The 16,552-nt window shown below is 38.5% G+C and overlaps 1 long non-coding RNA gene across 1 annotated transcript; it reads right to left on the bottom strand.

Moving 5' to 3' along the window:
* Positions 1-737: 737 nt before the first annotated feature.
* On the bottom strand, positions 738-16,345 carry LOC110362147 (uncharacterized). Its single transcript, XR_010471125.1, has 3 exons — positions 14,240-16,345; positions 2,556-2,708; positions 738-1,668 (listed from the first exon to the last, which is right to left on the bottom strand). It is a non-coding gene; the product is annotated as an uncharacterized LOC110362147 (long non-coding RNA).
* Between the last annotated feature and the right edge of the window lie 207 nt (positions 16,346-16,552).

The following is a 16,552-nucleotide window of genomic DNA, read 5'->3' on the forward strand; positions in this document are numbered from 1 at the left end:
CACAAAATTGGAAAGTATTTGGTTGGTTTTTAGCTGATTTTAAAACATTTTTTTAAATAAGAAAACAATTTTTGTAAAACAAAGGAAGCGGTTGTCATGGACAAGTCAACATCTGCTTATGGGATGCTTAGAAGGTAGCTGCTTTGCTAAATCTCTTTTACTAAAAAGATCAGATTAGTTCCCCTTGTAAACTTGTGTAACAAGAGTATTTTGCACTGTCAGGTGCAATCCAGCACACATTCATTGTGCTTACATTGTGAGCCAGCAGGAGCCAGTGAGCTCTGGCCCAAGAACTGCCTGAGTCTTCAGCAGAACACCTTGGTATGCCCGCAGTAGCATGTCCATCCTCTCAGGGGACTCTACGTGATTTGTTAGTGTGTGTATCCTAGTTGTGACTGGTTAGGGCAGCAAAGGCCAGAAGGTGCTCTCAGGGTCCCAACATTTTCAAATCTCTACTAAAAGTGCCAAAAAGAGAGAAGGAAATGTGTCCCTGAGGAGTTTAATTAGTTTTGTGCTGAAGAATTTGCAACATTACAAGCTGTGCCTTCTTTAACATGAAATTAGCTTCAGGTTTGAATGTAAAGGTTCATTAGCATTTTTACACCTTTAAATAAACCTCTCCTCTCCTCTCCTCTCCTCTCCTCTCCTCTCCTCTCCTCTCCTCTCCTCTCCTCTCCTCTCCTCTTTTTTTCTTATGAAACAAAGTCATTAAAGTTTGCATCATTTCAGATTTCCTGGTGAATGTTTCAAAAAAGCTCTTGCTGTTACCTAGAACATGATTGAAATGATCTACCAATAAAAAGGTTTGGGGAAAAGTTAGTTCAAGAATATTTTAATACATGGCTCAAATATGACTACAGAAAAATAAATAATTTCCTTTGGTTTATGGTTAAGGGGAAGTCTTATTTCACTTGAAAAATTACTCAAAGTCCACATGAAGCACACAATAAGGCAGAAATTGCTTTTGCATCACTGAGGAAGATAAGAAGATATTGATAAAATAGAAACAAGTTTATGAAGAATCTTTCTTTCTCCTGATTATACACAGATAGAAAAAGATTGAAAAAAAATTTCAGTATAATGGATCAAATGTTGCTTAAAAGTTTTTAAATGTATTTTGCCACAAGCATTGTAAAGACTAATTTAAAAAGAATAAGAAGGTAAAGATACTAAAACAAATTAATGAAAACATATATGAAAATAACTCAAAAGCTCTCAGAGTCTCAGTATGACAAACTATAGAGGCATAGTCCTGTTATTTGTACGATGTAAACAAGATTTCACTTTCAAAAGTGTGAAGAGAGTACTGCAGATTACCTTTTTAAGGTTTTGTTTTTAAAATTAAATGAAAAAAAAAAAATCCAGAGCCACCAATGTCACTGAGAGGAAACGTTTGACCACCACCTCTGATTTCTTAGTGTCCTGTGTAGGACTGGGGAGTATCAGGCATTTCTAATGGTGCTTAATAGCTGTCAATAGGTGATGCATTTCATAGCGCAGCCATTTTGCATATTAATTTTGCATACATTAATAGATTCAAAAAGTCTGGGTTTAACCACACACACTTCAGATCATAACTTTGACATGCTTCTCAAAGATGCATCGATTTCCAGTAGAGGCAAGGAGTCTTATGGTTGTCTGGATGGTTTATCTGGTCACCAGTGAGCCCTATGAAGACAAAGCACCTATAGTTATTAAAATGTAAAATAAATTGTCTTTAGGCTTACTTTTTTTTTTTTTTCCTGGTTGTTTTTAAATATGGGTACATATTTGGGGGCTGCCAAAGTGGTCAGTGTACAATAGAAGAACAAAACCAAAACACTTAAAGTTTATAATAAGAATTCCAAAATGGCAACAAAAAGACATGTATGAAATCTATTTAACATCATCTCTGAACAATTAATTTTTCCTAGTGTCTTTAGAAAATTATGCAATGAGTGAACAAGTGCTTGTCAAATCACTTTGTAATTAAATTCATACATTTGTTCCTGTTTTAAAAATGGCCACGTATTCCATCTGCCTATGCAAAATGCTTAAGTATTTTCAGCCAACTTCCCCAAGCAAAGCTGTATACCCGTCACACGCAGTGCACTTCACTGTTACAAGGGTCATGGTTGTCAAGTATCCTACTCAAGGCCAAGTGATTATCTTTCCTTGTCTTTTATTTCTTTTGTTAAGAGTATTTCAGAATGAGAAAGGTTCAGGTCATAGACTCTTTTTACAAAAGGATTATTAATGTTTTCTGGAACTGGCTGGAACTGGTGTATCAACTTCATTGAATGCAGTTGGGGAGATTTTTTTACTGGCCTTTTTTTGGAAGGGAAGCTGATTGGGGGGGGAAAGTAGAGATGGTGCAAACTACTTTATACTGCAGTGTTCTCATGGTTGTGCACACTTCTGCCTAAAACTAGAAACCCTGACCAAAAATCCTTATTGAAGACAACTGTGACTCTTACATCTTTCTCATCTGTATTTGGCATATTCAGATACAGGTTTCCTACACTTTGTGCAGTTGGAATGACTCCTCAGAAAACATCTTTCTATAGAGCACTCACTTCAGCTGCAGGTCTTCAGTTATTGTTGCTACGAAAGCTAGAAAAGCACAAAAGTTTCAGCTGTCTGTTGAAACCTTCAGCAAGCATATCTGGCAGAGAAGCAGTAACAGCTGGTCCCAGGCAGAGCTGTTCTGGTCATTTAGAGAGTATACTCTGGAGAAAAACAAAACCCAAAGAATGAGGCAAAATAATAAAAGGAATCTGAAAAATAAATAAATCTTAATGTGGTGGCAAATGAACTCTAGCGCTGTGTGTGAGGACGAAAAACAATTATAGAAAGCCCTGAACACCCTGGTAAATCACTGAGGGTTCTCCTCTGCCAGGCAGGCAAAAGTGCTGAACTGAACTGCTTCCAGATGCTGTTCTGGATTCCCAGTTGCACAATGGCCTGTCACTCTGGGGAAAAACCTTTAAAATTCTGCCCCAGATCTGTTTTTTGCATATCAACCCAGTTTTACTAAAAGTCTAAACTCAGCATTTCTCAGTGGAAGACATGGAAATGACAAAGTAGATTAGATTCACAGAATCGTAGTACTACCCAGGTTGGAAAGAACCTCTGGAGATCATCTAGTCCAATCTCCACTGCTCAAAGAAGAAACAGCCAAAACAGCCTGCCAGGACCATGTCCAGTCAGGTTTTTAATATCTTAAGGATGGAGACTCTCCATTCTCTCTTGATAGCCTGTTCCAGCATTCAGCCACCCCCCACTGCAAAAGACTCCATCAGTACTGCTGAAGATACAGTCAAAAGAACCCTAAGTGTAATTCAGCTGAGCAGCTACAGGATGTCTTCTGCTTCACCTTCTGATTCAAGGTGAACTGATTCACCCTCCAGAGATTAACCCATCTAGCTACTTGCTTCAGGGCAATACTTAGAGGCCCCTACAAGAACTATTTTGGCTTGTTATTCCAGAAGTATACTGTACAGAAGATGGCATCAAGAAATAGAGGTTCGCTACTGCATAAGATTTAGCTTTCCCAGGTTATTGCTTAAAAATCATTAAGGTATAGAGCTGGAAGAACCTGAAGCAATATAGAGCATTCTTTTGTTTTGAACCTAAATCACTTATTTTCAATTTATTTTGATGAGTTGTATAAAATAACACATAGCAAAAGCACAAACCAATGTGGAGCAAGTCTAGCCCCACAATTCCCTTTGTTAGTAAAAGTTTGCTAGCCTAGACCAAATATTTCTAAGTATGTATCATTGGCCAAACACACATGAAACATCTCACTGGGACAACTGTTCTGTGGCATTCAATACTTGTCGATGGGTCATAAGGCAATTTCTCAGGTACAAACTATTAGGCTGACAAATTGTTGACAAACAAGACTGGGATGTAGGGTGGCAGACTGCAGAGGGCACAACAGAATGAGAAACAGACAAGCAGTGTAACCTGCCAACTGGCAAATCTCTGAAGTGTGAAGGTTGGTCTCACACTCATTCTAACGCTCAGCACTGCAAATTCAAATGCTTAGCCCTGGGGTCAACATTTGCCAGGAGTAGGAAGGAGTAAGCCTTCCAATTCAGATTCACAGTAGTGTTATAAAGAGGTGGAACAGCCAAAAGAGATTAATGCTTCCAGCACTATTAAGAGGTAGAGAAATAATTAAGGGGGTTCAGAAAAGCATTACAAATATTGAAGCAAAAAAGAGGGGGGAGACGTTTGCATCAGCCTTGACCCTCAGACTATATTAAAGAGTAGAACCAGTGATGAACAATGTACACATTTTTTCCTAATAGAATCATATTATGCTGCAGAATTATAATAATCTGATGTACTTGATACAGCATTACCTAAGATGAACACAGAATTGGTAAAAAGTACCTGTTTAGTAAAATGGTAATGATTTAAGAAATCAGCTACAAGTTTTCATGGGCCTGTTTCCAAGTTCATTAGAGCTGATGGAAGCTCAGTCATTAGTCCATCAACCACTGTCAGATCTGGTCCTTGGTTGGGTTAAATTACTTATTGCATTAGATAAGGATGTTCAGGTAAAATGTGAAATCATTTATGAGAAAATTTATTCCATTAATCAAACACATAGTGCAATGGCCATGTGTATTTTAAAAGAGAAGGTAATCAAGCAGCATTGGTCAGATACATTTATTTTTCCCTCAGTGAAATTTTGCCAATTTATAGCATCTTACAAGCTATTGAGTATTCATCAGAAATTAAACACTTGTCTGTAGAAGTCCTAGAAGAGAAATAGCAAATGGATTTCCTAATCCAGCTAAATTATCCTTCTGAAGTTTGAGATAACTAATTTTTAAGGTACAATCAAAGGACACTGCAGCAGGAAGTTCTTCTGGAGACAGTGCTACTTGTTTTGGCTCTAGTTAATGTTTTGCACCATATCAAAAAATATCTTCCTCTCTAACCCTGTCACCTCTGATTTTTGGATATATAGCAAGTTCAGTTCTGAGTTTCAAAGGGTGAATTTTCTAGGTTACCAAACTCATTCCCTCAAAATCTAAATGAATTTTCATAAGTGTGATTTTCTTTCCTACATAAACATAATTCAAACACATGTGAACATCAGTTAATACGACTAAAAATGCCACACATTTTCTTTTACCATAACAGAAGTAAATTATATTCAGGTAAGTCAAAAGAAAGACTTGTCCTAATGAAAAGCTGCAAAGGAGCAGCATATGTAAAATAGAGGCAAAGGTCTGTCATCCAAGAATACCAATGTATATGTTTACAGAGTTGTAGATTATTTCAACCCAAGTTTTTCCAGTTTGAGGAATGCCTGTCAGATTCAAAAAGCTGGATGATTTTTATTTTGCATTTGCTGTAATTTGAAACTCCAGATTTTTCTGCTCAGGGCACTGAAAGACCCTTTTCAGGCTGATTTTAATCCTTCTGGGAAGAATAGAAGTTAAAGCTCACTAACCCTATTCAAAATTGGCTTATCACAAGCAGGTGTTCTGCTGCTCATGTGTAACTACTCTCCTCATCTCTTATGTTTGGACTGCTTTATCCTTATGGTGCAAAACAGAGAATTCAGCAATTCAGTTATTAAATCAAACAAAACTGGAAACAGCAATCCTGTTTTTAAAATATCTCATTTCTAGAAGGAGAATCACAATGTAGTGTAAAATTTGTGTTGTCAAAGTGTTTTCAGGAGGAAAGTGTAAGTCTGATAGCTCAAGCCAAATGTGAAAGCAGCCCCTTCCAGGAAGAGTGGAGAGGAGGGAAGCTGAAACATGAATGGATACTCTGTTGACATCTGGTTGAGTAAAGAAGAGATAAATAGAAGGTACCAGTCACCAGGCCTGAAGCATAATTGTTTTAGGTGTGCTGGGCTGTTGTGTGAGAGGTGTTTCTGTTAAGAGGAAGTAATATCGTAAAGTCTGTAGTTACAACATGCATAAACTTCATGGTCAACCAACTGCCTAAATGTGATTGTGATAAATAGTAATCCTAATCTAAGACGAACAGTAAAGTGCAAAATTTAGCACGTAGGAGATGGTGGAAGAAAAGGTTAGGAATTTATAAAAAGGTCTCTTGAAAGATATGAGATGGAAAGATGTCTTTACAGGAACTCTGTATTTGGAGAGGCAGAAGAAACTACCTATGAGCATCATTTGAGATGGAAAAGTGCTTAGCTTCAGTGCTGTCTGTAGATTTCCAAGGGTTGAAATAGCAAAAGCAGAGCTGCAGGAGTTTGATAGTGTGGCTAACAGGATAAGGAATTGCAGGAGGCACTACTACATGGTGTGGCCAGCACAGGACATCCTGCACTATGTTCCTAGCAGGAACAGCTAGTGACAAAATAGCACAGAATGAATCAGATCTTGCTACACAGAAAATTGCAATAAATTCAAGCAGCAAATGAAGAGTAACCCAGGAAGAAGAAAGCAATTTGCCTAGCCTTGTGGTTGCCTCACCAAGAAATATGCTTTTGTAGTAGTTAAACAGGGCAACAATAAATTCTTCCTAAAATGCATCTATAGAGTTTATTTTTAGTAAAGTGATCATGTGTTCAGCCATATAGTTCAGATTCATTAGTAGGATCAAATTACCTCATTGACCACCAGGCAACTTAGACTGGTGGTGGGGCCTTGAACTGGTGTTTTGCTGTGATTCTGTTAAACCAAATATAGACTGTGCGTTGTTTGTGATCAGCTTCTGGGAGATGAGTGGCTGCTAAGCCTCAATTTCCAAAATGCTTTTTCTGCTTCTGCTATACACAACTAACAGGAAAAAGAGTTTTTTTGTTTGTGGTGATTTTTTTTTTTCTTTCTTTTGTCATGCTTCGTGATGACTGACCATGCAGTTCAACAAGACAGGCTGAGACGATTTATCAGCTAAAAAGAGTTGCCTTCTCTCCTCTGCCATTCTCCTGACTGCATGATCCTGCTCTTTTCTCCAGCTGCACAAGCTCTACGTGTATTCAGCAGATTCTTTGCTGATTCAGTTTTGCTCATCAAGCCAATTCTTTCTGCTTGGTTTACTTTCTGCCAGCCCAGTGACCTGAATTGGCTTGTCAAAGGGTCAGGCAAAGCCAGAGCAGAGTGAAGTGGCAGGAGCACGTTGCTGGGAGCAGGATGCACATCCCCATTACCAGGAAGAAGCTATTATCATAGGTGAGCTCAGCCACCTCCTCACATAGCACCCACACAGACTCTAATCTCCAAATCATAGGCAGGAACAACCTGAAGTAAACTGGTGATGATTTTACTTGAAATATGTCAGGTCACAAACTGCAACATATCTGGAGCTGGTCAGCTGCAGCTAAACTATCTCCACAGCTGCAGAAGGCAAACAAGTCATCTTAGTGTCAGTTACCTTTGTGGATGAGGCAAAACCCTAATAACTTAACAGCGAGGAAAATAAATCCTGTATGTCAGCTAATTTTTACTGACCATCGCATGTATGATCTCAAGCTTCGAGTTAATTCGAATTGGTTTAGTCTTCTTTTACTGAAACAGTGTTTGCATTTGCGGAGGCTTAGATCACACACACGGACCACAGACCTGCTGACACACAAAAGTTTGTTTGTGCATGCAAACCCTCAAATTTCATAGGTTTTTTTCCTATTAGCTCATGTCCTTTCTCTGCTCTAGTTTTCAACTTTATTTTTTTTTTCTCCAGTGGATGTTTCTCTGCTACACATCAGCTCCTTTCCTGATTTATTGGATGCAGAACATGTGTTTAATAATGTTATACCTGTCATAGATGTATACTTAAAGGTAGAATGACCTAAAATATTCTGAGTAAAACTGGGCAAATATTTTTGGTTAGAACTTTTTCCGAAAACAAGCCCAGCTCAATGTTAGGCAATTCACATACATTCATCACTGCTTTCAGCTGACTGAAACAGAAGTTTAAACTGTTAGGAGCATATCTGAATGAAAATGCAATAGATCCCGAAAATAAAATGAGAATTTTCTTCTGCAGAGGTATCAGTGTAAGAGTGAATTTGATTCTAGACAGTGTATCTCTTTTAATCTCCTATAACTCTACTGAAAAAAATACTAGCTAAACTACAGCAAGCTGAGAAAAAAAAATCAGGGTAAGCTGTGGCTACTGAACAGATCACTAGCTGTTTTACTTGCTTGAATGCTGATCAAATGACAGAACTGGAGTGACAGGAAAAATATCCTGGACAAGTAATTGAATGTGTTTGCAAGAGATTTAAAAAGTAATAATTAAAAAAAAAAAAAAAAATTATGGTTGCTCAAATAATCAAAAACTACAAAGAAATGTATAGTGTCATGAAATGCAGATTTCAAAACAATATTAGAAGTCTTAAGTCACTTTCACCGCTCAGTTGAAACTGAAATCCAGATGCAGGAGTCAGTTATCTGTGAATGGTGATTATGCCATAGAGAATTCATAAATAAAGATTTTGTCTGGCTCAGCCACCTATTGTAAGCAGATAATAAGAAGATATTTCTAATTTCTCTTAGATATACATCTTGTAGTTTACTAGGCCTTATTCAACTGTAGCATACCAGGAAACAACACCAAGGACTCTAATAGGTGCCAAAGCTAAGGAATGGGAATGTTATACCTGTCACAACTGAAACTGTTCTAAAGCAAGATTCTACGGCCTTCCCTGGTTTCACTCTTCCTTACAACTGAGTTTACTATTGTCTCAAGGCTAATCTGTTTGTATAGCTTTGCAGTACTTGAAAAACCATCAGATTCTGTACAGAAAATACACAAATATACAGAAACAAGGTGATGACCCTAGAGTTTGCTACTCAACTACAAAACAGACTCATGCAAGAGATACAAATAGCAACACAGAGATTACAAACTGATAACAGGGTGCTTGCTCACAAGTGACATGGAAGCTGATCAAAAGCAGGGCTCCAGACATCACGATGCAAAGCCTGATGGTGCCTGCCACATTTCATCAAACTGTAAATTAGAGAGAGAGGGGTTTTTTGTCACTAGCTGATCTGCAGCAGGTGCCAACATGCCTTAACCTTTGACTAACAGCCACAGGCTCAGGCTTTTACTTATGCCATCCAGCTCTCTCACTTCCCAGCAATGTCTCTTGCTGGATTTTGTTTGCTTTTCTTCTTTTTAAGCATTCTGCTTGCTGTGATAGCCAGGTGGCTAGAGATGAGCAGCTGAGATGCTCTGTTTTTCCCTGGCCAGTCATTTATTCCATTTCTCTGCTTTATTTGCCAGGAGTTGGAGACGGTGAATGAGGTCTGCAGAAAAATTGCTTTTGTGTAGTATCCTCTCTCAAGCTTCGTCTCTGCCAAAGGCAGCTCCTCGTTGGTGAGAGAACAGGAGGCACAACACAACATACCCTGAATAAAATTGGTGTCTGGGTCTGGAAATCCTTATTATAGAACAAACCAAATCCAGCTCAAAATACCAAGAAGTGTAATTTATTTGCCTTTAATAACAGACCAACACAGAGCTGAAGACAGAAAGGAGAAGAGGGGAAAAATCACAGGCATTTCAATTTCAGAAGATAAGCAGAAATGTGCAGGTGTTGTGCATTAGATGACCTTCTCTATGTGGGTCACCATACATCAGTACTCTGTTAGCAGCCTTACCTAGGGCAGCTTGATGCCTCTCATTTCTCATGTCTTCATACAGGAATGATTACAATGCCTAAGTATGTGTAGGTTGGCTTACAGACTACTGAGCAGGGAAATAAATCTATGGATATTTGAAAGGTGTAAAAGCCATCAAGAGAGAAGAATTCTTTATTATAGTGATAGGACTAATTTAATATTAAAGAAATACAGAGTGGAAAGTCAAATTTACTTCACAGTAGTAACAGTTTCTCACTTAACAGCATCTCTGATCCCTTTGTGATTTTCTCAAGGTAAAAAAAGAAGGCAATATGGGTGCATTTGTTCTTCATTCCAGACATAGCATATAAAGAGGTTATGGTGACATGACATTAGTGCTTGTGTCTGCATGCCTGTGTGACACAGACCTCTTTCATCTTGACAACAGAAGCTGTTAAGTGACCTATAACTGATATTGTTGATTTAGAACATCCTTTAGCTCAGTCTTGCTTTGTACAGCTGAGGAGCTGGGGTTCTGCTACTGCCTGGCAATATTTGCAGCCTATACAGAAAGTATCTTATCTCTGTGATCTACAACTTTGCACAGTATCAAATAAATATTAACAGCCTGAAAAATATTATTCCCATGTTGAAACTACGTTGTATTACTGGTAAATGTTCTTTATACGAATGCAAATTAAATTCTTGTTTGTATTCTACAACCCATCATTTTGTATTTGTATTTGGACAAAGCCTGAATTCACTTGGCCTTCTGTTTTGAGTTTGGACACAATTTGAACAATTGAACTGCAATTTGACACAATTGAACTTTAGTTTAGTGTATGTGTTCATGTCTACCGGAGAAACAACAAAAAAATCTGAATTAGATGTTAATAAAGTTAACCACAGCTGAAATTCTTCACAGAATTTGAAGTCATGCAGACATAATAAGAGTGAAACTTTTAGGCGCCACCTTGCAACAAATGTGACAGAATTGGAATCTGAAGGTGCCCTGGCTATGATATTTCCAACCAAAGGAATGGGAGGTTCTCTCTTAAACAAATGGTTGTTGGCTTTTATGCTGTGCATGTTATGTGTGCAGGACAGAACCATTGCATTGCAGTACTTATCAGAAAGAATGAAATCAACAGAAATATGTGCAGTCCTACATTTTTTTGTTTGCTTTGGGGTTTTTGGTTGGTTGGTTGGTTTTGGTTTTTTGTTTTTTGGTTTTGGTTTGTTGTGTTTTTTTTTTTTTTTTGGGGGGGGGGGGGCGGGTAACTTTTTCAAGGTACTGCAGTCACCTAAAGAAAATCCCAAAATGCAGCTGAGCTTGAAGCTCTGCAGCAGTTTTAAATGTTCCTATGTAGTAGCAGGACACTTTATACAAAATAATTCATGTGAATTTTCTTTGGTTTTGTTTTTGTTTTTTTTCTGCTTATTCTTCTCTCATTTTCCGTGAACACCTATCTGGTATTTTGTGTCCAGTCCCAAGAGTGCTGTTCTGCAGCAGCATGTTTCCCCACCCTGAGGGACCCACGAGACATGATACTGGACTCCAACCTGACAGACTGAAAAGCACATTTATTTGCCTTTAATGACCTTGCCTGGAAGCATTAATGTTTTACCCCTATCTCTGTCTTTCTGTCCTGGCAAGTGCAGCTATAATGCTTCCTTCCCATTCTCAGGGAAAGAAAAAAAGGCAGCACTTCTGAAAGATAAACGACTGGAAACTGCTGGCTTGTACTATCGAGTCTAACATATTGTCTGACAAATTCAGCAAGCTAGGTACAATCCATAGGAAATCTGTTGATCATGTTTTTGTTTTTTTTTGTAAATAGAACTGGTGTACTGCTCTGGAGAAAGCTATTAAATTTAGGAGAACACAACTTGCATTTGAAATTACTTGCAGAGGCTCTTGAAGTTTCCAGATCTGGAAGATGCTTCCAGGATATTTTTGAGAAAGTTATTTATCAGCATTTGCCTTGTCTTCCCAAGGAAAGTTTCAAGCCCTTTTCTCTTCCTGGTCGGAACTCAGGCTCAGCTGCTCAGTCTGGGATCAGCCGGCACTTTGAGTGAGTGTTTTGCTGATGACAGTGATAAGACTGATCATGAAAATCAGACTGATTTCTGTTTAGTACATTTATGGAATAATTCTATATACAGTTAGTAGGTAACAGCTGGACATTCATGAATGTATCTGCAAATCCTGGCACCTTCAGGGATTTGCAATGCATATCACTGCCTTCCTATTCACTGTAGTCTGCTTGTCTGTCTTATCTTACTGCCTGCGAAGTTTGACGGCCATCAAACAGAAAAAAATAATCAGACATCACCAGAAGTCAGAAGGTGAGGTGAATAGTTCACGAACAAATTGCACTCTGTCCAGTTTGCTAAGTCTGAAAGACTTAGAAAATACTTACAAATACTGAATATATTCTCAGCTTATGGAAATGGTTTGGAAATTATTCCAGAGCAAACAAAAGAAAAGTTGAAATTTCAAACATTTTTTTGGCTTGACAACTACACTTTGAGCAAGTCTTACCATAAGTAATCACAGATGTCTCAAGAAAAACAAAAGTCACTCTTGTGTTGTGGTTTCTTGTTTTTATTCCTTGCTTTTATAACAGAATGAGAAATGTCAATTCATCTACCGGATAATTACATAACTTGACCTTGGATTCTGACTTTTACTTGATGATTGGTCTTGAATAAGTCATTTAACTCTCTGCACCTCACTTTAGCTAAATAACAGATCCCGTTCCATCACAAGGTGCTCAAGTGGCATCTATAGAGGACTTTAAAGTCCTCAGAAGTAAAAACAAGGGGCAAGAGGTACAAGTCGAAACAGTGAAAATTCCAGTTAGATGAAAAGAAAAAATTACATTATTTTTTACGTGAGAGTGGTTAAGCACTACATGCCAAGAGAAGTTCTGGAATCTCTACTGTTGGAGATTTTCAATACTTAGTTGGACAACGACCTAAGCAAACCAGCCTAACCTTGAAGCTAGCCTTGCTTCAAGCAGGAGGCTGGATTCAATGGCCTCTAGAGGGTCCCCTCCCACTTAAATTTTTGACATTTAGAAATCTAGCCCTGTAATGAGGTTTCTTGTGCTGTTGGTTTTCCAGTGGAATGAAAGCAAATTGGAATAATTGATATGCAAGGGCACAGAAGTGCCCTGGCATGTGTACAGGATGACAATAAAAAAGAATATGAACTTGAATGCTTCCTGGATGCCAAAAGAAACCGTAGGCTTAAGCATACACCCAGTTTTCCACATCTTTAGCTAGAGCTGTGAATTCTCTTGAAGGATCTAGAAAAAAACCCATGTCTCTTCAAACTACTATCATGTAATGTCTGTTGGCTTCTATCAGAAAGAGCAAATAAAGAGACAAAAAGCTTAGGGAACATTTTTGTTATTTTTGAGGATGGATGAGTTTGTATCAAAGGGTCAGGACGGTGTTTGTGGCCAAAGTGGGTATTGCCCAGAAGAAAGACTGGCTGTAGAATCAGACTCCTATTTCTCACTCCTGTGTGTACACAACCGGTCTTTCTGTCATTCAGTCTCTGCTGGCTGATAGAAAGTCCCCCATCAAACAGGGCACAGACTAGAATGTATATCTAATTGTCCCTGTAGACTGGACATTGACAACAAACAGCTCACAAATAAGATATGGTGTTGCTGATTTTTCAGGAGGCTTTAGCCAAGACTGTACTCCTCAACAGCCTACATGTGGCTTTTGCCTGAGATGTAGTTGTTTAGCATGAATAGAACAGAACAGAACAGAACAGAACAGAACAGAACAGAACAGAACAGAATAGAATAGAATAGAATAGAATAGAATAGAATAGAATAGAATAGAATAGAATAGAATAGAATAGAATAGAATAGAATAGAATAGAATAATAGGCTATTTAATTTGGAAGGGACCTACAACAATCATCTACTCCAACTGTCTGACCAATTCAGGGCTGACCAAAAGTTAAAGCATGTTACTAAAGGCATTGCCTCCTAAACACTGACAGGCTTGGGGCATCGACCACCTCTCTAGGAAGCCTCTTCTAGTGTTTCACCACCCTCTTGCTTCCTAATGTCCGATCTGAACCTCCTATGACACACCTCTGAACTATTCCCGCATGTCCTCTCACTGCATACCAGAGAGAAGAGCTCAGCACCACCCTTTCCATGTTCCGTCTTCAGGAAGCTGTAGAGAGCCACGAGGAGGCCCCTCAGCCCCCTTTTCTCCAAAGCAGACAAGCCCAAAGTCCTCAACCACTCCTCACAGGACATTGCTTCCAGCCCTTTCACTGACTTTATTGCTCTCATCTGGATGCCTTTGAGCTCCTTAATACTCTTAAATTGTGGGGCTCAGAAGTGCACACAGCACTCAAGGTGAGGCCACACCAGCACTGAAATCAGCAGGACAATCACCTCTTTTGACCTGCTGGTTATGATGTGTTTGATGCACTCCAAGATGTGGTTTGCCCTCTTGGCTACCAGGACACACTGCTGACTCATCTCTGCATCTTGCTCTTTAGTCATGAAGACAGCTGTGCCAACAGAAAAGTTGGCTTTTTGCTCTGTGAGGTCAGTTGCCTCACACTGTCTCTCGGATGGCCAGGGGGCTGGAAGCCATGACTACGTGACTAGCCGTCTCCTCAGTGAGCCTTTCTGGCTATCAGGAATTACCTCATTGCACCAGTTGAGTTCCACAACACACTGGCAAGGTCCTGTCTGATTTATGGCCTTGTCAGACAGACAGAAAAGAGGCAGACAGGCTGAAGAACATCTAACTGGAAGCAGAATCCTGGAGGGAAAAAAAAAAAAAAGTAATCAGTCTGCAATTTAACCCTGTTTCACTTCTCTTCTGCAGAATGATTATTTACATAAAGGTGTCTTTCTTTCCTGTGGGAGAGGAGAGCCCATTAGGAAATATGGCAGAAGGGACCCATAATCCCATCCATCATATAAGTGCTGAATAAGCATTTTGATACATTTACCATGAAGGGGCTATTTTCTTTAATATATATGAATGTCCAATATAAGGCAGGATGTATCTGACAGATACTGCCCAACCTCCAGCATATTCCCATTATTCTCTCTTCTCTGTCCATGGAACACTCCTTCATTTTGAGTCCAGCCTTGTTGGTATTTATCCTCAGTTCTCCTGGTGCTGTAGTCCTTCCTCAATAATGAGAATGGGACTAAAGATTCTTCCTATATACCCTCTGTAGTTTAGACAGGTGACCTTCATCCTGTAGGAAATACAACCAATGCAAACGAAACTGTTCTGTCTCTCAGCTAGTCAGCTCACTGGCAGCTTTGAGGTGGGGAGTATTTCTACTAAACTCAGTGGAGCTAGAACTGATTAGCACCAAAGTGAGGGATTTTAAAATCAATGCCTTTGCAAAGGAGCAAAAGGGGACAGCTCACCTATTAAGTATCTTTACAAGGCAATAGATCTTTTTCCCATTGGGAAGTCACCTTGATGCACAGCCTGAGATTACAGCCTTTTGAGTCTTAGAAGTTGCGGAAGGTTTGTGTATATATTTCTTAGGTACATCCTGTGTGCATCCATGGAAATAGCAGGCAAAAACAAAGCCCGTTTTCTGCATTTACATATATGACAAAACATATTTAGGATAGTTTAAACAGAAAATTCCAAGTATTTGTTGTTCAACTTGACACCCTCTCTACGTTAAACCAAAACCAACTCCTAAACATTTCAGCTACCATTCCTAAAGAACAGCGTAAAATATAGTTATGAATAGTGACTTCAAACTGACCTTTATTCTTAGTGTTAAAAATAGAAGGTTAGAATATGACTTCACGTTTTGGAAAACTGAATACTCCAGCAAAATGAACATAGGAAATAACAGAGACTTTTGTGTCAACACCATTTGCCAGGAGGCTGATGAGAACCGGACAACAGTGTCACTGTTTCGAAGAGTTTTCATCATAATATTCTCAGTTTTAACGACATCATTTACCAGAAATATTCAAGACGCACAAAACCCAGAAGAGATTACTGTAATGTTATATGGTACATATTTCTTTTTAAAGCAGTAAATATTTTCTTTATTAGTGGGTTTCTCTGAATTTGTGAGGTCCCAAGTTCAGCTAATAGGTGTGACAAAATTCCAGTGTGGTCTACAGCACACACAAAAGCTTCAAGACATTTTTTCTTTCTAAAAGTAGTTCCTGTGAAACAAGTGTATAGTTATGGAAGAAAATCTTTTAAAAGCAGAAAAAGAGCAACAGTACATGCACAGGTCATATTTTCCTTGGAAACAAAAAAGAACATAGGATGCTGTTTCTATAAAAACATTGGTCAGTAGCTTTCTTCACAAGACCTTAAAAACCTAACTGATGAAATTAGCACTTGAGAAACTACATTTAAATATCTATATTTTTAAATAACAAAAATTAGATTTACTGGAAAGCATGACGAATCTGGAGTACTATTTATTTATTAGTGTTGACAGTTGGCTCCCAAGTGAAATGGCTATTTTTAATTAATTAGATAGAGAAAAAGATGCACAAATTTACATTTATCAATTGTTTTTAAGTGTTTTTTAGCATCATCAAAGCAAAGCCTAGAAAGAAAAAATTACTCTGACCGTGCCTAATATTAAATATGTGACTACTTTTGCACAAGTCCATGACATTGCTTGCATGTTCAAAGATAAAAATATTTTTAGACATACTCAAATCCACCTAGCGTGTTTCAATTGATATACAGGAATTTGTCTATTGATCTACTCTCAACTTGCTCAATTATGTCATTTGTATGAAAACCTAAGGTAATCTGATCTGACACCACCACACAGGGTAAAGCGTGTGTGGTGATGGTCTTAGAGACTCCAGTATCACTCTGGAGTGAAACCTTCAAAACTGGCAACCGTAAAAGTCATTGAATTTTGCCTTCTCACTTTGAATTGAAAAGGACTAATGCTACACAGGCATATGCAACCCTTAATCACAAAGTCCTTAGCTATACAC

Source organism: Columba livia, chromosome 3, assembly GCF_036013475.1.
Source record: "Columba livia isolate bColLiv1 breed racing homer chromosome 3, bColLiv1.pat.W.v2, whole genome shotgun sequence".
Classification (NCBI taxonomy): domain Eukaryota; kingdom Metazoa; phylum Chordata; class Aves; order Columbiformes; family Columbidae; genus Columba; species Columba livia.